Here is a 20313-nt window from a genome sequence, read left to right as displayed (position 1 = left end):
GTCGCATTCCCGTGCGCCTCCGTCGCATTCCCGTGCGCTCACCTTCGCGCCTCCGTCAGACCTTGCGGTGCGTGCCTTGCTGCCTCTTCTCCCTTTCCGTCGGTCTCCTGTAGCTGCTGGACTTCCTTGGCTTGCTGTAGGCTTGTTGGTTTCTTTGTGCTGCAGTACCACCAGTGGCCACTGGGTGGCAGTGTTGCTTTTCCTTGGCTTCAGCAGCAACCATTCTGTACTGCCAGAACTCTATGCCTTGTTTTCCTTTCCACTCCTCCAGGCTTCACTCGTGCTTAGGAGAGCTGGAGGGGAGCTGGAGCCAGGCAGACCAGTGGAGTCCAGATGGGGCTGGAGCTGTGGAGTCCAGGACGTGGCAGCAGGTGAGTCTCTTTGTCTACTTTTATTTATTTGTATGCTTAAGTTTATTGAGAGGCATGGGGGGCTCAGGCATGGCCAGTAAGCTGCACAGAGGGCAACACAGCACTGCTCCGCTGTCACGCTGGGTTTTCCTTCCTCTTCGGAACTCCTAGGGGCATGGTGACAGGTAGTGCCATCGCGCACTCAGTTTGAGGTTAACTTTCGGCGGCGCTGGCCGCATGCTACTTGTGGGAGCACTGCTGGGGGTCCCGCATACTGCTATGGCCGGCGGCGGCCATTCTTTACTTCTTGACATCGCCCTCCCTGCTCGCGGCAGTTTCTTGCGGCAGGGGGGGGGTGGGGTGTGTCGGCACACTTGTGGTCATGCGGGGTAGGCACCCGCTGGTAGTGCCTTTATATCCTTTTGTTGTGTGCGTCGCGGGCCAGACAGGTCTCGCGCTCCTTCGCGGGTGGGCTCCGCTTTACCCTCAGTTCGTTCCTCCCCCGCAGCAGGTCGCGTCGCTTCCCCGACCGCGCGGGGGGGCTGCTGGTGCCGCTTCTTGTTGTCCGTCGCGGGTGGGCTCCGCTTGATACTTCTGCTCGTCCCGCCCCCGCAGCAGGTCTCATATCGTCACGGACCGCGCGGGGGGGGGCCGCTGGTGGCGCTTTGCTATCGCGGCGGGGTAGGCTCCCGTCCGCTTCAATTGGTCCGGCGCTCCAGGGCTCACCTTATGCCCGGCAGGGCTTTTCACGCGGGTGGGCTCCGCTTTTACTTGCAGTTGGCGGGCCTCCTTCTTTCCGCGGGTGGGCACCGCGTGTTACTCGCCACTTGCCGGGTCGCAGCCGATGCGGGTGGGCACCGCTCGGCTCGCCATTGCTTCCGGGCACCTCTCGGCACAGCGGCAGGGTCGGGGTGGGCACCCGGCCTCCGCCTGCAGAACGACGGCGTCGCGGCCGATGCGGGTGGGCTCCGCACGGTCGGCACTTCTCCTGGGCGCTACTTGGCACCGCGGCAGGTCGGGGTGGGCACCCGACTGCCACGCTTCCTCCCTGGGGCACAGCGTCGCCTACCAGTCTTCGTGGCGGTGCGGGGTGGGCACCCGGTCACCGCAGGGCCTGCTGCGGGCTCCGCTCGCCTGGCTGGCTTCTCGGCGCGTGGCGCCTTCACCCGGGGGGGTGTGCTCACCAGGCAGTCCTCTTTCCCCCTCAACCATCGAAGCTGCGCCGATCGGGGCTTGCACACGCGGGGTAGATTACCCGCCTCGTCGCCAGTGTAATGATGGGCCCTAGGCCCACATGCTAGGTGAAGAAGGACACAGGACACATAGTTGGGGATAGTGGGAATGGCCTCGAGCACGTGCGCTCGGCCCCTTTTATTGACAGCGTCACCTGACACAGTGACGTCTGTGGTGGGTGGGTGTACAGTGTAATACAGCAGGTCGGAGCACTAGAACGTGTCCATGCATGGACACTACAGTCTCGTACGCGGTGTTCATGTTATGGTGCGAATCGGACCGATGTACTGCTCTTCCGGATGCTGTGACGTGCTGGAGGTGGTGACCTGTTCAGCGTGGAAGAAGTACGCATCGTACTTGCCTGGCCGGAAACTGCTACGTAATGGTTCCGGGCAAGTCCATTCTGTGTTGACGGAGCCGACTCGTATGGGAAATATTGCTCGATTCGGAGCGTGCGTGTCACTCGGGAAATGCACACATTTGCACATCGTACTTCCTCGTTTGGACGTACCGGCTCTGGGAACGAGTTGGTCGGAAGGTAAAGCTACAGGTGGCTTTGGCAAGGCCATCCGACCGAGATCAGAATTGACCCCCTAAGTATTGAACCATGACTTACTGAACCACAAAAAAAATTCTATTGACATACCAACCGAATCTACCTTGCTATATATTTTTAAACTGTTGGAAATTAAAACCTGCTATCTTTGAAAATGCCACTCTTACAGTGTTTTTATTTTTTAACAATACCAATATTTACACGTAGCCACTTACCTCAGATTTTAATGACATTTTCTACAATGCTACTAACCGTTAATCGCCAGACTCGAATTAAATAAAAATATTGCTGGTATTGACGTTTGATTACGGAAAATCCATTTTCACTTTGCGAACTGGCCCAGCTGCTTTAGGATGTTGTCATCAAACATGAAAATACTCGTAGCGGAGGCATTCCTAGAGCTGCAGAAATACTGGCAGAAAAGAGAGAAGAATGGAGGAAAAGAAGGTAAGGAAACCCGCGAAGAGGGCGATCGCAGTGATGAAAAAGAACCTGTTAGAATCAGATAAAGAAAGAGGAAGTGCCGGGTGGTCTGTTCTGAAAATGGTAATAAATATTCCAGTAGCTGCTTGATGCAGCAGGCCACATCAGCTGGCTTTATTTCTGAGCACTGAGTTATAGAATCTGAATAAACAAGTGCAACATGTCAGAGATCACACAGAATGACACTGTGAAGCTGGGGTGTGAAAGTGGCCACAACTAGAATGCTAACTTAATTAGCGGCATCAAACGGAAACATTAACACCAAATGCACTATTTAAATTGAAAATAAAACACGTCAGCATAAAAACATCAGTTGAAAACAATCCTACAGTGCCATCTACTGGCCGCATAAGGCAAATTAAAACTGTCTGCTTTTAAATATGGGGGCATATTTACAATACCTGGCGCATCCCTGCATATCAGCAGGGATGCGCCAGTTATTGTGCGCCACAGCTCCGCCACCAGGGATGCGGCGCACCATGGAGCAAAAACGGCACAGATGTGTGACGCATCTGTGCCGTAAAAGTGGCGCATTGCTGGAGTTGCGTCACAAGCGTGACGCAGCTCCAGCAATGCTCTGGGGGGCCCTATCTTGCTAATGCTGCGTCAATCCTTATGCCTGCTTCAGGCAGGCGCAGGGTTTTGACGCAGCATGGGCCTAAAAGTGACTGAGTGAATTCTTGTAGATTTCACTCAGCCACTTTTAGGAGGCGTTCCTGCGCTGGAACGACCCCCCCTGCCCCGGAACGCCTACATGTGGCGCAGGGCTTTACAATGTGACGCATCTCCCAGATGCGTCACGTTGCAAGCACCCCGCACCATGGCGCAGGATTTGCGATGCCGCTGCGTCACAAAAGTGACGGAACGGCGGCGTAAATGAGGCGCAAGGGGCTTGTAAATCTGCCCAATAGTTTTCATTGGACGTGATCTTTAAATTAATTTAATTTTTGTTCGTGTTTGAAGGTCGGAGTCCTTGTTAAGGCCCCCGGGGCAGATTTATGACGTCTGGCGCATCTCTGCTAATCAGCAGAGATGCGCCAGAAGAGTTGCGACGCATCTGCCCACCCGTGCGCCACCATTGATGCGCCGCATTTATAATGCAGCGCACTGTGGCACTCGGATGGGCAGATGCGTGACGCATCTCCTGTCGGAAAGGCGGCGCATTGCTGGAGTTGCGTCGCAAGCGCAATGCAGCTCCAGCAAGGCTCGGGGGTGCCCTATCCCTTACATGCTGCGTCAATCCTTACGCCTGCTTCAAGCAGGCGCAGGGTTTTGACGCAGCATGGCCTTAAAAGTGACTGAGTGAAATCTTGTAGATTTCACTCAGCCACTTTTAGGAGGCGTTCCTGCGCCGGAACGCCCCCCCCTACTCCAGAACGCCTACATGTGGCGCAGGGCTTTACAACGTGACGCATCTGCCAGATGCGTCACGTTGTAATTACCCCGCAGCATGGCGCAGGATTTGCGCCGCCGCTGCGTCACAAAAGTGACGCAACGGCAGCGTAAATGAGGCGCAAGGGGCTCATAAATCTGCCCCCCGCGTTTAATGAAGTAGCTGTTGCGGAGTTCCTCGACAGTTCAAGGTCGTTGTTCAGGCTGTTTCCTGTAGGAAAAGTCCTATTCGAATCCCCACACAGCACCCATATGCACTGTGACACATTGTCAGCCCCCTGCGCCAAGCCCACCCTCACAATCCTAATAATACAATTTCGCACAGCTAAAGGGTGCACCCTGGGCTGCAACAAGATCAGTAATATGGAAATACCCAGAATTATAACACTTTTAGCAGCACCGTGGAATGAGGTCACGCAGGTAAACATAAACACACGGTTGAGAGGTGAAGTGCTTTTGACACAAGAACAATGTATAAACCAACACCACCGACCAGTGATGCTCCCACACCCTCATGCTCACTTTGCACCGCTAGACAATGCGACACGTACCCAGCCCAGTCTGTATGGGCACTTTCACACACATGCGCACCTGACACCCTAATGCAGTGCTAGTGATACTAAACAGGTCAATTGATAACACTCCACAGACCCCATGGCTCCAAGTCTTCCGCCGCCCTCCATTTCACCCTCACTGTTCGAGATACCCCAGATGGAAGGTCCCCAGCCCTCCCTCCGGACACAAGGCAACTCATGGCTGAGTTCACACCTTGTCTGGGTCCCCGGAAAGCAGGTAGGGATAGACAATAAACATAAACAAGAGGTAAAAATAAACAAAAGGAGTCTGGCGCTACTCGGTAAGTTCACCAATAAGTTGAGAAGCAGAAACTGGCTGAGAGCAACAATTTGTTACCAACAGGAGTCCACCAGGGCTTTCTGGCACTAGACCAGTTCTGCAAAGCACAGGGGGGTCACGCATTCTCTTGACTGGCTCCTGAACCTTCTCGGAAGTGTCCCTCCGGTCTTATGAATTCCACTCACTCCCACCTGATGACTCAAAGTCTTCCGAAGGGCCAGATGGGGAGAGGGCTGTTGGTCCATTGTGATGGGGCCCAGTGAGGAAGAAAGCAGTGACTGGGGAACAACACACCGGGGAGCCTCTCGGCTTGACAAGGCACCCCGCTGCTTATACATTAATCTGGGCACAGGGTCCGGCTCTTGACGAGATGAGTCGCACCAGAAGCGTTCAGGTTACTCGAAGTAGATTTTTAATTCCATAAATCTCTGGAAATGAGGCACAATGTCCGGCACAGCTTGATGTTGGTTGCACCAGACGATTTTGGTCTCACACACAGGTGTAAGGTCGCAAAGCCTCACAATGTAGAATGAGACTCTGCAATGGGTGCAGCCCCCTCTTCCGAGGGCGCTACCAGTGAATCAGACACACATTGCATGCAATGAGCATGCAGCCAGCTTGGCGCAGAAGAGAAATGCGGCACAGTCTACAAAGCGGCCACTTTGGATCATGCAACCTGTGAATCCGCTCACCAGCAACAAGAAGCTTATGCGTGCCGAGGTCCCTGCAGTACAGGAACCACTTTGCCTTCAGATGCGGGCAATTTCTTGAGATCCCTTCTAGGCACTCAAGTCTCCAGCCAGGATTCTGTAGTTACTAGCTCATACCACTCTGTCCAGCTTTCAGCAGGCAATGTGGGCACTCAGAGGGCATCGTTCTCCAGATGTCAACGATAGATGGTGTGGGCCCCTTGTAGGAGATCTTTGATATCCCTTAGACCTCAAAGAGATCAGGAGGGAAAGGATCTGTTGTGGAGCCTTGTGGGATATTCAACAAGGCAAAGATCTGTTGCTGAGCCTTGTGGGGATATTAAGTGGGGCAAGGATCTGTTGTGGAGCCCCATGGGATGTTCAGCGGGGCAATGATCTGTTGTGGAGCCCCATGGGATGTTCAGGGGGCAAGGATCTGTTGTGGAGCCCTGTGGGATGTTCAGTGGGGCAAGGATCTGTTTTGGAGGCCCATATGATGTTCAGCGGGGCATGGCTCTGTTGTGGGGCCCTGTAGGATGTTCAGCGGGGCAAGGATCTGTTGTGGAGCCTTGTGGGATATTCAACAGGGCAAAGATCTGTTGCTGAGCCTTGTGGGGATATTAAGTGAGGCAAGGATCTGTTGTGGAGCCCCATGGGATGTTCAGCGGGGCAATGATCTGTTGTGGAGCCCCATGGGATGTTCAGTGGGGCAAGGATCTGTTGTGGAGCCTTGTGGGATATTCAACAAGGCAAAGATCTGTTGCTGAGCCTTGTGGGGATATTAAGTGGGGCAAGGATCTGTTGTGGAGCCCCATGGGATGTTCAGCGGGGCAATGATCTGTTGTGGAGCCCCATGGGATGTTCAGGGGGCAAGGATCTGTTGTGGAGCCCTGTGGGATGTTCAGGGGGCAAGGATCTGTTGTGGAGCCCCATGGGATGTTCAGTGGGGCAAGGATCTGTTGTGGAGCCCCATGGGATGTTCAGGGGGCAAGGATCTGTTGTGGAGCCCTGTGGGATGTTCAGGGGGCAATGATCTGTTGTGGAGACCCATCGGATGTTCAGTGGGGCAAGGCTATGTTGTGGAGCCCTGTGGGATGTTCAGCAGGGCAAGGATCTGTTTCTGAGCCTTGTGGGGATTTTAGGTGGGGCAAGGATCTGTTGTGGAGCCTTATGGGATGTTCAACGGGGCAAGTATCTGTTGTCCAGCACTGTGGGATATTCAGCAGGGCAAAGATCTGTTGATCTGTTGCTGAGCCTGGTGGGTTTTTTAAGTGGGGCAAGGATGTGTTGCAGAGCCTCAGAGGTTGCTCAGCGGGGCAAGGATGTGTTATGGCGCCTCATAGGTTGTTCAGCGGGGCAAGGATGTTTTACAGCGTCTTGTGGGTTGTTCAGCGGGGCAAGGATGTGTTACAGCACCTCTTGGGTTGTTCAGCGGGGCAAGGATGTGTTACAGAGCCTCGTGGGATATTCAGCAGGGCAAGGATGTGTTACAGCGCCTCGTGGGTTGTTCAGCGAGGTAAGGATATGTTACAGCGCCTCCTGGGTTGTTCAGCGGGCCAAGGATATGTTACAACGCTTTGTGGGTTGTTCAGCGGCGCAGGGATGTGTTACAGCGCCTTGTGGATTGTTCAGCGGGGCAAGGATGTGTTACAGAGCCATGTGGGTTGTTCAGCGGGGCAAGGATGTGTTACAGAGCCATGTGGGTTGTTCAGCGGGGCAAGGATGTGTTACAGAGCCTCGTGGGTTGTTCAGCGAGGTAAGGATATGTTACAGCGCCTCCTGGGTTGTTCAGCGGGCCAAGGATATGTTACAACGCTTTGTGGGTTGTTCAGCGGCGCAGGGATGTGTTACAGCGCCTTGTGGATTGTTCAGCGGGGCAAGGATGTGTTACAGAGCCATGTGGGTTGTTCAGCGGGGCAAGGATGTGTTACAGAGCCATGTGGGTTGTTCAGCGGGGCAAGGATGTGTTACAGAGCCTCGTGGGTTGTTCAGCAGGGCAAGGATGTGTTACAGAGCCTCGTGGGTTATTCAGCAGCTCAAGGATCTGTTACAGAGCCTCGTGGGTTGTTCAGCAGGGCAAGGATGTGTTACAGCGCCTCGTGAGTTGTTCAGCGAGGTAAGGATATGTTACAGCGCCTCCTGGGTTGTTCAGCGGGTCAAGGATATGTTACAACGCTTTGTGGGTTGTTCAGCGGCGCAGGGATGTGTTACAGCGCCTTGTGGATTGTTCAGCGGGGCAAGGATGTGTTACAGAGCCATGTGGGTTGTTCAGCGGGGCAAGGATGTGTTACAGAGCCATGTGGGTTGTTCAGCGGGGCAAGGATGTGTTACAGAGCCTCGTGGGTTGTTCAGCGAGGTAAGGATATGTTACAGCGCCTCCTGGGTTGTTCAGCGGGCCAAGGATATGTTACAACGCTTTGTGGGTTGTTCAGCGGCGCAGGGATGTGTTACAGCGCCTTGTGGATTGTTCAGCGGGGCAAGGATGTGTTACAGAGCCATGTGGGTTGTTCAGCGGGGCAAGGATGTGTTACAGAGCCATGTGGGTTGTTCAGCGGGGCAAGGATGTGTTACAGAGCCTCGTGGGTTGTTCAGCAGGGCAAGGATGTGTTACAGAGCCTCGTGGGTTATTCAGCAGCTCAAGGATCTGTTACAGAGCCTCGTGGGTTGTTCAGCAGGGCACGGATGTGTTACAGCGCCTCGTGAGTTGTTCAGCGAGGTAAGGATATGTTACAGCGCCTCCTGGGTTGTTCAGCGGGTCAAGGATATGTTACAACGCTTTGTGGGTTGTTCAGCGGCGCAGGGATGTGTTACAGCGCCTTGTGGATTGTTCAGCGGGGCAAGAATGTGTTACAGAGCCTCGTGGGGTCTTCAGTGGTGCAAATCTTTGTTGCTAAGCACTGAGAGATGCTAAGGGGGGCAAGGGTCTGGTTTGGAGCCCGGTGGGCATGTTCAGTGGGGCAAGTCTCTGCCAAAGAGCCTCTTTGGAATAGTGTGACGTACGTATTTCACTGCAGCGGGCCTGCAAGCCAGGACCGCATGGAAACATGCGTATGGAGTTCCTTCCTCTTCTGCATCAGCCCCCCCTCCCCCCCCCCCACTGGAGTTAATAATGGAAAAGCAGCACCCAATGGGCAGCTTTAGGAAATATATATAAGGCCTGATATCTGTATTGGACAACAGTTCCGCTGACTATATTATGGAATAGAACTTAATTTGCTAAAACGAATAAAGATTTATGAGATTTGCTGAACCTACGAGGAAGTGACGGACACTGCGTAACTTATATGATGACCTTTCATATCAGCTTTATTTCGGTCCATAATAGAGTAAAACAAATAAACATACAAAGAAGTGCATACAACTCAGAAAAACAAATTAAGATAGATCAGATAACAAATAAGCCATAATTATCAAAGAAAATGTTCAGTCACAGTATTTGATTGTATACAACGGTTGCGGCTGAACCACATTGCAGTTAAAAATTTCGCAACTGCGAATACTGTAGAAGCCGATAGATCTGTTTTTAAAATTCTATAAGCTGGGAGGTGCTGCCTAAAACCCAGATTTTTTAATAGTGAGACAAGCCAGTATTTCCTAGGTCTTTGATAAACTCGACAGAAAAATATAATGTGCAGGTCGGACTCAGATGGATGACTACATGCTGGGCATTGTGCTGCGGGCTGCGAGTGTGTCCAACTGGCCATGTGTGCCCTGAGGGGAAGGGTACCATAGTGCCATTGCAGGTAAAGTTTCCTTGTTAATGTTGGACCTATGTCATCAAAGATGAGCTTTCGGTGGTGTGTGTCTTTGAACCTCAGGAAATAGTCAGATAAGGACCCAGCACGAACATTCATGAGTGAGACACGTAAGTTATGCTCGTAGTAGGCCAATGCGATAGTTTTACATGAGATCGTGCGGCATACATTAGCTGGATCTGACCACAGATCAGGTCTTCCTAATGACTCACAAGTTTGTTTCACATACCTTAACCATGGAACTTGGGCGACTTTTACAAGGCGCAAGATCTCTTGGAGCTCCATTCTGTAATTCTGGAGCTCCGGTGTACACCAAATTTTGCGCCAAAAAATTATAGGTTTAAGTCCAAGCTCCTCTGTAATGGGTCTTAAGCCCAGGTCTAGTCTTAATGGTAGTAATGGTGTACTAGACGGTAAGGCTGTCAAATGCCTTAGGAAGTTATTCTCGATAACCTGCAGTTTCTGGGTAGCTGTATGGCCCCAGATTTCAGCCCCATATAGCCCAGCCGCCCTCACCTGGGTTTTGTAGATGTGAAGGCGTGGGCCTAGTGGTTTGTAAGTCAGTCTTTTTGTCATCCTACAAATGCCGCCCATCCTCTGGGTCAGCTTCAGTTTTACCTTTGTTTGGTGTGAATCCCACATCATGAACTGGTTGAATATGACCCCCAGATATTCAAACGTATATACCCTCTCAAGTCTGGAGGCCCCTATCCGAGGACTCGGTCGTGTTGAGGAGGGCGGGTTGAAGATCATGTACTTAGTTTTTGAGGCATTGATCTCCAAACCATGGGTCTTACAGAAGTCCACGAATCCATCCAGGACCTTTTGTATGCCCATAGGAGATTTGGAGAGCAGCAGGGTATCATCTGCAAACATAATTGCTGGAACCCTGCTGCCAACCAACTTGGGGGCATCGATGTTGCTCAGCTCATTTAGATGGCTAAAGACCCCGTTGACAAAGAGGCAGAAGAGGGTCGGTGCAAGCACACAGCCCTGTCTAACCCCCCTGTCAACGGGAAAACCATCCGAGAGGTTTCCTCCTCTGCCACACCTTACCCTTGCAAAATTGCCCTGGTGTAGTTTCTTCAAAATTATCATGAGATCAGCGGGGACCCCTAAATCCGTCAGAACGGCCCATAATTTGTCCCTGGGGACTAAATCAAAGGCCGCTCGCAGGTCAACGAACACCGTATATAAGCTGCCCCCGTCAATTAATACGGACTTCCAGTAGAGAAGGTTCAGGCGGAAAATTTGGTCCACAGTTGAGACACCTCTCCTAAACCCTGCTTGGAAAGGGCTCCTAATTTCACAATCATCAATCCAGACCTGGAGGCGATTCAATATCAGTCTACCGGAAAAAAAATTGTGAAACATCGATAAGACTGATGGGTCTATAGTTGGCCGGGAGCAGAGGCGAACCCTTTTTATAGATAGGAACGATCTCTGCGCCCAGCCAAGTATCAGGGACCTCCATACCCCCCAGGACGGAATTGAATAATAGAGCTAAATAAGGTGCCCAAACATCCGGTTCCTGTTTAAAAAGATCGCCCGGGAGGCCATCCAGGCCAGGAGCCTTGCCTGATGCCAGCCCGGTGATGGCTGCTCTGACCTCCTTTATTGTAAAACACACCACTTCCACAGTGTTATTACCCATCAATGAAGGAGGAACAGCCAATTCCCCGTCTGGTGATTGATATAAGGACCGGAAGTGGTCTGACCATACCCTAGCTGAAATATTCGGCTCCACTGCTGGGGCCAAGTCCGCGGAACCTGTGTTCACGCTACGCCTAAAATTTGCGTGAATCCCCCCTAGCAAGTGAAATGGTGAGTGTTTCTCATTTATAATGTTAAAAAAGAGGGTAGTACGCGCACTCCCTAAAGTTTTTCCAAAGTTTTCAAGGTTGCGCCGTGCTCACGGGGTATCACTCTCCGAGATGGAGTGTAAATGAAAACATTGAAAAGCACCCCCAATGATTTGGGGTGTGTCCCCCAGGCACTGGTAGAAGCCGCAAAAGCGGTTTTTAACTTCTTTAATAAAGGTGGTTCATCACTAGTTGAGTGGTTTTTGACGTAAACTTTTTATTGTTTTCTATTCCTTCATAGAAGAACAATTGGCGGTTTTAATCCTTAAATGACAATATCTCCATTGTGATTTACAATTGCGTGATCATTCCCAAAATCGTTTCCCAATGCATTTCGGCAAAACTTGCCTTCATCAGGGGAGATCTATAAACAATTATACATATCATGAATTTACAATGTTTATACTGAACGAGGATACAATACAATGTGCATGATTAAGAGAAACATTAAGTAACGCTAAAAACAAATCAAAAAAGAAATCGTGGTGATAAAAGCTAAGTGACTGACACTATGCCTATTAACGGTAAAAAAAGTGTAAACGGATAAGTGAGTGCCCGTGGGTCAACGGTAAAAGATAGTGAAGTGAGATTGGCGTTTTGTGATGTTAACGGATAACGGGTGAAAAATCAATGAGGTATAACTAACGTGTAGTGATGCTAGCGAATAACGGGTTGTACAGAGTGCCTACGGTAGTTAGTAGAAGGTTAAAACGACATTGCGGGTTGTGCCGATAATGGTCATGAAGTATTGAACGACTAAAGTAGAGCTGTTAGTGCTAACATGCGGCAACGAAGTACTAAGCATGCAGAGAAATAGGTTACAGTATGTGCTGATGTCTACGTAGGTGTTATCTTACCGAATATACGGGATTCTCGTAAGCAGATTCAGTGGTGCGGTGGTAGTCGGGATTAGTACGTGAGTTTAAAAAACGAAGGTGTAATCACGTGGTATGGGTGATGTGTTGGAAAGTGAGAACAGACTGTATGATGATGGTGAATAATGGTGTAAAACAGAAGAAAGACTAAAAATATAACGAAAGGGTTGAGATGAATGACATTAAAGAGTGGCAATTGAAACGTTATACAAAAGCATAATACAAAAGCATAAAAGAGCATACAGGGTAATAAAAATTAAGATGAGTTTCAAACTTGAATTGGTCTTGAGAACGTATTTAAGAGTTGAGGGTCGAAAAGGTGAAAAAAGAGGAGTGGTGAAAGGGAGAAAAGACTAAGTAAAGAAAATGGTGGACATGAAATATAGATAGTGACAACATTTCTGAACAGAACATAGTGTAGATGAAACTATGTTAATAGGTAATCCTTCTTGAATTGATTGATGATTGTTTATTAAAGGTAGCAGGAAAATTCCGTACGATCATTCATTCCTTTTGGCTTCATAGAGTTCAATAGATATATCCAATGATTTTCCCGTTGTAGGAGGAAGTTGTGGTTGTCTCTCCCTTCTTTCTTCTCGATGGTTTCCAAAATGCAGAATTTCAGTTGGCTAACTGAATGTTTTGCTTCCATGAAGTGTTGGGCCACTGATGACTTCGCTTGTTTGATTCTTATGTTAGACTTGTGTTCGTTTAGTCTGACTTTAATCTTTTGTTCGGTTTGTCCAACATAAACCATGCCACAAGGGCATTTAAGCATGTATATGACATTGGAAGTGTCATACGTGGCTGTTGTTCTGATTTTGATTTTGTGTCCTTTCAGTGGATGTGTTATGTGCGTACCTTTGATGATGTTATGGCAGTTATTGCAGTTTAGGCACGGGATTGTGCCTTTGAAAGTCTGTTGGATGGTGGGTTGCGTTTGTTGAAGGATTTCTCCGATGTTTTTGTTCCTGGTGAAAGCAAAAATGGGTGTTTCATCGAATATATGGTTGAAGTCTTGTTCCAGTGTAAGGAGTTGCCAATGTTTGCGAATGATTCGTTTGTATGAAGTGCTCAAGGTTGAGTACTTGGACACGACAGTAATTTGGTTTTTGGATTTTTTGGTTTGAGGCATCAAAAGTTCATTGCGAGTCTTTATGGATGATCGTTTCAGTGCTTCGTGTAATACCTGATCAGGGTATCCTCGAGATCTAAACCTGTTCATTAGGGTATCCAATTGCATGTCGGATCTGATTGGGTTGGAAACGATTCTTTTGATCCTGAGCATTTGTGAGAATGGAAGGTGTTGTTTGAGAGGTAGGGGATGGAAGCTGTGGTAGTGAAGAGTGTTGTTTCTGTCTGTGGGTTTCCGGTAGAGATCCGTTTTAAAGCTGGTAGGAGATCGGGTGATGTTAACATCCAAAAAAGTAATAGAGTGGGGGCTGATGTTGAAAGTAAACTGTATGCGTTGGTCGATTTGATTGAGCTTTTTCAGTTGATTTTCAAGGATATCGTTTGGACCGTTCCATACTATGAAAATATCATCTATGAATCTTAGGTAAAGCTTTAGGTGATCCATCCATATTTTCATGCTTAGAATGTTGTCTTCTTCAAACCGATTCATAAAGATATTGGCGTACGCCGGGGCTGCACAGTTTCCCATGGAAGTGCCCGTTAGTTGCTGAAACCAATCGTTGTTGTGTTGAAAGTAGCTGTGTAGAAGGGTAAATTGCATCAGTTCCATCAGAAAAACTTGTAGGTCTTGTGGATAGTTGGATTGTAATAATGTGTGTTCTATGGCCTCCAAACCAGATGAATGGGGGATAGATGTGTACAGGGAGTTCACGTCCACTGTACATAGAATAATGTTCTCTTCTTCGGTGATGGTTATTTGATGTAATTTGGTTAAGAAGTCAGTTGTGTCCTTTATGAAGGATCTCATGTTGTAAACGCTGGGTTGCAGGTGACGGTCAAGGTATTTACCCACTGGTTCATGTAGGCTTCCTCGTGTGGAAACTATTGGTCGGCAAGGCGGTTGAGTTGGATGTTTGTGTATTTTTGTGAATTTTTGGTACCAGGAATATAGTGGGACTTTTAGGGTTGGGTTGTATGAGGTATTTCTTGACCTTCTCGTTGATGGTACCCATTTCAAAGGCTTTTTGGATCAAGGATTGTAGAATTCCCATGAATGATGTTGTGGGGTTGAGTGCCAATTTCATGTAAGTGTTTGCATCCTGTAGATGTGCTGTTATCTGGGAATTGTAGTAATGTGTATTGAGGATAACGAGAGCTCCTCCTTTATCAGCCTTGGTACAGATGATATCTTGATTTTGTGCGATCGCTTTGATGATGCCTAGTTCCTTATTGGTGAGGTTTTGTGATTTAAGTGTTTTCTTAGGATTGAGTTTCGCTATATCTTTCTTCACTATTGCTTCAAACAGGTCAAGGCTTTTGTGGCTTATGGGAGCCATGAAGGTGCTTTTGACTTGTAAGCCCATGAGGGGGTCTTGTTCCTGTTCCTTAGTGATCTTTAGGATGTTGTCAAAAAAGTGACGTAGTCTGAGTTTCCTCATCAATTTGAAGAAACTAATGTCTAGTTCAAGTGTGTTGCTAGAGGCTGTTGGTACAAAGGATGTGCCTTTCTGTAGGATCTTGAGTTGGATGTCACTAAAACGATGGTCAGATATGTTGATAACTAGGTTTTCTGTTGGTTCGCTCGTTTCTGTCGGTCCTTCTTGGTTGAGGTTGTCCGAGTTTGAGGTTGATCCTTCTCTTTTTCTTTGTCTCCGATTTTTTCTGTTGCTCCTCCTGGGTCGTCTTGGTCTGAGTGGCCTGCCCCTAAAAAAGAAGCAGGTGCCGGGATCATTTCTTCAGAGGTTACGGATGTTAAGGAGGTGGTTGATGTTGAAGGTAAGTCGGTTGGTACCGTGGTTTCCGGTGTGCTATCTCTAGGAATAAATTTTCTAGGTTGTTGAGTACGATCACTGTCCGACGATGAAGTGTCGGTGTTCGCTGAATATGGTTTGTTTTGTCGGCGTTTGGCATATATTTCTGCCCATGTGTATACTTCTCCCATCTTATAATCCGTTGTATCTCTACGAAATTTGCGAACTTTCCGTTCATTCACTTCCGCGGTGTGTTTGGCTAGTTGGGAGTTGATGTTCTCTAATATGTTGGTCAGTTCCTCTGGTGTTAATGAATTCTGTAGTTCGTGTTTGATGTCGTTGATGTCTTTAGTGAGTTCTTCCAGTATAAATGACAGTTCTTCGATGATCAAAAGGATTAGATCAAGCGAACATTTGTTCAAAATTGCAAACCATTTGTCTTTGAATTTTTGTTGGTTCTTGCAAAGCGAGGGTTTTAGTGGTATTCTGAGGCCCCTGGGAATTCTTTGTGCCTTGTGGTATCTGATCATGGTACTTGCATGAAGGCGCTGATTGATCTCTTTTTTAGAGAGGTAAAGAAGTTGACGAATGTTCTGTTCTTTAGTGTTGTGACTGGAATATGTTGTGGAATCCTCGTGTATAAGAGCGTAAATTCTAGCAGCTTCATCATGCCCGAAGGCGAATGTGTCCGCTCTGGTGTCCGTAAGGTTTGATATTTCATCGAATTGCATGTTGTTGGTGGTGTGCTGCGTACTGAGAGTCGGACTAAATGATGCAAAAAAGAGGGTAGTACGCGCACTCCCTAAAGTTTTTCCAAAGTTTTCAAGGTTGCGCCGTGCTCACGGGGTATCACTCTCCGAGATGGAGTGTAAATGAAAAAATTGAAAAGCACTCCCAATGATTTGGGGTGTGTCCCCCAGGCACTGGTAGAAGCCGCAAAAGCGGTTTTTAACTTCTTTAATAAAGGTGGTTCATCACTAGTTGAGTGGTTTTTGACGTAAACTTTTTATTGTTTTCTATTCCTTCATAGAAGAACAATTGGCGGTTTTAATCCTTAAATGACAATATCTCCATTGTGATTTACAATTGCGTGATCATTCCCAAAATCGTTTCCCAATGCATTTCGGCAAAACTTGCCTTCATCAGGGGAGATCTATAAACAATTATACATATCATGAATTTACAATGTTTATACTGAACGAGGATACAATACAATGTTCATGATTAAGAGAAACATTAAGTAACGCTAAAAACAAATCAAAAAAGAAATCGTGGTGATAAAAGCTAAGTGACTGACACTATGCCTATTAACGGTAAAAAAAGTGTAAACGGATAAGTGAGTGCCCGTGGGTCAACGGTAAAAGATAGTGAAGTGAGATTGGCGTTTTGTGATGTTAACGGATAACGGGTGAAAAATCAATGAGGTATAACTAACGTGTAGTGATGCTAGCGAATAACGGGTTGTACAGAGTGCCTACGGTAGTTAGTAGAAGGTTAAAACGACATTGCGGGTTGTGCCGATAATGGTCATGAAGTATCGAACGACTAAAGTAGAGCTGTTAGTGCTAACATGCGGCAACGAAGTACTAAGCATGCAGAGAAATAGGTTACAGTATGTGCTGATGTCTACGTAGGTGTTATCTTACCGAATATACGGGATTCTCGTGCGCAGATTCAGTGGTGCGGTGGTAGTCGGGATTAGTACGTGAGTTTAAAAAACGAAGGTGTAATCACGTGGTATGGGTGATGTGTTGGAAAGTGAGAACAGACTGTATGATGATGGTGAATAATGGTGTAAAACAGAAGAAAGACTAAAAATATAACGAAAGGGTTGAGATGAATGACATTAAAGAGTGGCAATTGAAACGTTATACAAAAGCATAATACAAAAGCATAAAAGAGCATACAGGGTAATGAAAATTAAGATGAGTTTCAAACTTGAATTGGTCTTGAGAACGTATTTAAGAGTTGAGGGTCGAAAAGGTGAAAAAAGAGGAGTGGTGAAAGGGAGAAAAGACTAAGTAAAGAAAATGGTGGACATGAAATATAGATAGTGACAACATTTCTGAACAGAACATAGTGTAGATGAAACTATGTTAATAGGTAATCCTTCTTGAATTGATTGATGATTGTTTATTAAAGGTAGCAGGAAAATTCCGTACGATCATTCATTCCTTTTGGCTTCATAGAGTTCAATAGATATATCCAATGATTTTCCCATTGTAGGAGGAAGTTGTGGTTGTCTCTCCCTTCTTTCTTCTCGATGGTTTCCAAAATGCAGAATTTCAGTTGGCTAACTGAATGTTTTGCTTCCATGAAGTGTTGGGCCACTGATGACTTCGCTTGTTTGATTCTTATGTTAGACTTGTGTTCGTTTAGTCTGACTTTAATCTTTCGTTCGGTTTGTCCAACATAAACCATGCCACAAGGGCATTTAAGCATGTATATGACATTGGAAGTGTCACACGTGGCTGTTGTTCTGATTTTGATTTTGTGTCCTTTCAGTGGATGTGTTATGTGTGTACCTTTGATGATGTTATGGCAGTTATTGCAGTTTAGGCACGGGATTGTGCCTTTGAAAGTCTGTTGGATGGTGGGTTGCGTTTGTTGAAGGATTTCTCCGATGTTTTTGTTCCTGGTGAAAGCAAAAAAGGGTGTTTCATCGAATATATGGTTGAAGTCTTGTTCCAGTGTAAGGAGTTGCCAATGTTTGCGAATGATTCGTTTGTATGAAGTGCTCAAGGTTGAGTACTTGGACACGACAGTAATTTGGTTTTTGGATTTTTTGGTTTGAGGCATCAAAAGTTCATTGCGAGTCTTTATGGATGATCGTTTCAGTGCTTCGTGTAATACCTGATCAGGGTATCCTCGAGATCTAAACCTGTTCATTAGGGTATCCAATTGCATGTCGGATCTGATTGGGTTGGAAACGATTCTTTTGATCCTGAGCATTTGTGAGAATGGAAGGTGTTGTTTGAGAGGTAGGGGATGGAAGCTGTGGTAGTGAAGAGTGTTGTTTCTGTCTGTGGGTTTCCGGTAGAGATCCGTTTCAAAGCTGGTAGGAGATCGGGTGATGTTAACATCCAAAAAAGTAATAGAGTGGGGGCTGATGTTGAAAGTAAACTGTATGCGTTGGTCGATTTGATTGAGCTTTTTCAGTTGATTTTCAAGGATATCGTTTGGACCGTTCCATACTATGAAAATATCATCTATGAATCTTAGGTAAAGCTTTAGGTGATCCATCCATATTTTCATGCTTAGAATGTTGTCTTCTTCAAACCGATTCATAAAGATATTGGCGTACGCCGGGGCTGCATTGGGGGTGCTTTTCAATCATTTATAATGTTCCCATTCACTTTTTGCATTGCTAATTAGGGTTTTGTAGGCAGATCTCTTGGCCCTAATTACCTCACTTCCCATGCCCGCCTTGACGGGCCTAGGGACCACACACCCTGTTCTAACTCCCCTGCCAAGAGTCAAATATGATTCCAAACAACTGCATGCTCTACGACCTAAGTTTGAGCAGGAAGCTACCATCTTTGACATGTCGGGCCAGTTTCCTCAGACCTGCCTTCACTGCGGCTTCTCTCTGGGAGTTCCACAGTTGTGCAGCTGCTTTGGCCCTCGAACGTCCCTTGCCGACACTTTACAGTTTACCTTCCTTAGTTTAAACTGTCGTTCCCTCCACCGGCACAAACGTGAGATCTTTGACTTACTGGTGGAGGAATCACCAGATGCATTGTTTCTTACGGAGACCTAGCTCCATGAGAGTTCAGGTCCGGATGTTGCAGAGGCATTGCCCACTGGCTATGCTATAGTCAGGTACGACCGACCCAATAAGATTGGGGGGGGCATCGCAATTATCTTTAACAATGTTTTCCAATGTCAATTTGACCCCGTTAAGATCGGCAATAGTGAATCTGCCTCTTTTAAACTTGCACTTCACCCCAAATTTACCCTTAGTGGACTCCTGGTTTATCGTCCTCCTGACCCCTTGAATGCCTGGACGGCCTTGCTCTCGGAGTATATTGCCCCAGTCCTTGCTACATCTAGCACCTTTATGCTAATTGGAGACCTTAATATCCATTTGGAAGATATTAAGAACAGCACCAGCAGCAATCTTATTGCTGACCTAGAGGCTATGAACCTGATCCTCCAAAACCAAGGCCCTACTCATCGCGGCGGTCATTTTCTTGACCCCGTTTTTTCAAACATCTCCCAATTGCTATGTTCTCCGGCCCTGCCCATTCTATGGTCTGATCACTATCTGATCAAATGTTCCTTGTCTGTGAGTAAAGTCACACCTCCTAGTAGGACCCCAGTGAGAGTTACCAAAAGAGATTGGGCCAAGCTGGACATTGCTTCTCTCAACACCTTTCTCACTAATCATCCCATTATCGATCTGCCGAACTCCATGGAGATTGAAATGACTGCCAGCGCTGTCAATTCATGGCTCTTGGAAGCCATTGACTACTGCCTCCCGGCCACTGACAAGAAAACGAAACTGCACAAAACTCCCGCTCCTTGGTACAACGTGTCTTTAAAATCTGACAGGTCTCTCTGTAAAAAGCTAGAACGTATCTGGAGAAGGGAGTATTGTCCAGTTGCGGGCCTCACCTACAAAAAAGAGTTGAAACTTTACCATAAAGCTTGTGCCTTGGCCAGAGCCAACCATGCATCCATTATGATATCGGAAGCCATTAACAAATCTAAAGTTCTGTTCAATGTAGTCAAAAATCTTGCTGGCTCGGAGACTTCAGCCAAACCCCCTCCCTTATCCAATATTAAATGTGATGAATTAGCTCAATTCTTTATCTCTAAGATCGATAATATATATAGCGACATCGCTGCGCATGGAGCCAGCAAACCCACTGACACTTCTGGAGAGCCTACCGATTCTGTGTCTTCTTCTAGTGCTCTCCTTGAGTGCTGGCCTCCCCTCCACCAATTGAGTTTTGGAGACCTCTTGGGGAAAGTTAAATCAGGCTCACCTTGTGATCCCCTACCTGTTTCAGTGCTACGTCTCTTAGATACATCCCATCTGGCTACTATTTGTACCTTACTCAATCATTCTCTTAATACGGCCATTGTTCCCAGCTGCTGGAAGCACGCAATGGTTACCCCTTTGTTGAAAAAGCCCACAGCAGATCCTAAGGTTCACTCCAACTTTCGTCCCATATCCTTATTACCCGTGTTCTCTAAAATTTTGGAGAGGCACATTCACCAGCACTTGTCTCAATTTGTGACCACTCATAATCTCCTACACATTTCTCAATCCGGCTTCCGCTCCGGCTTCTCGACCGAGACCACCCTTCTGGGAGTCACAGAAAACCTTCGTTGCTTGCTGGACCGTGGTGACACAGTGGCTCTAGTGCTGC

The 20313-nt window shown here is 47.4% G+C and overlaps 1 long non-coding RNA gene across 1 annotated transcript in view; it reads left to right on the top strand.

Moving 5' to 3' along the window:
• Nucleotides 1-268: 268 nt before the first annotated feature.
• Nucleotides 269-20313, top strand: part of LOC146788801 (uncharacterized) — a 277198-nt gene continuing 257153 nt past the window's right edge. The window contains exon 1 of the long non-coding RNA XR_014969990.1: nt 269-371. This is a non-coding gene — a long non-coding RNA (uncharacterized LOC146788801). The remainder of the gene's footprint in view (nt 372-20313) is intronic.

The sequence above is a fragment of the Triturus cristatus genome, chromosome 10 (assembly GCF_964204655.1).
Source record: "Triturus cristatus chromosome 10, aTriCri1.1, whole genome shotgun sequence".
Lineage (NCBI taxonomy): Eukaryota > Metazoa > Chordata > Amphibia > Caudata > Salamandridae > Triturus > Triturus cristatus.
Note: the sequence above shows the minus strand (reverse complement) of the source record. Positions and strands in the feature narration are given on the sequence as shown.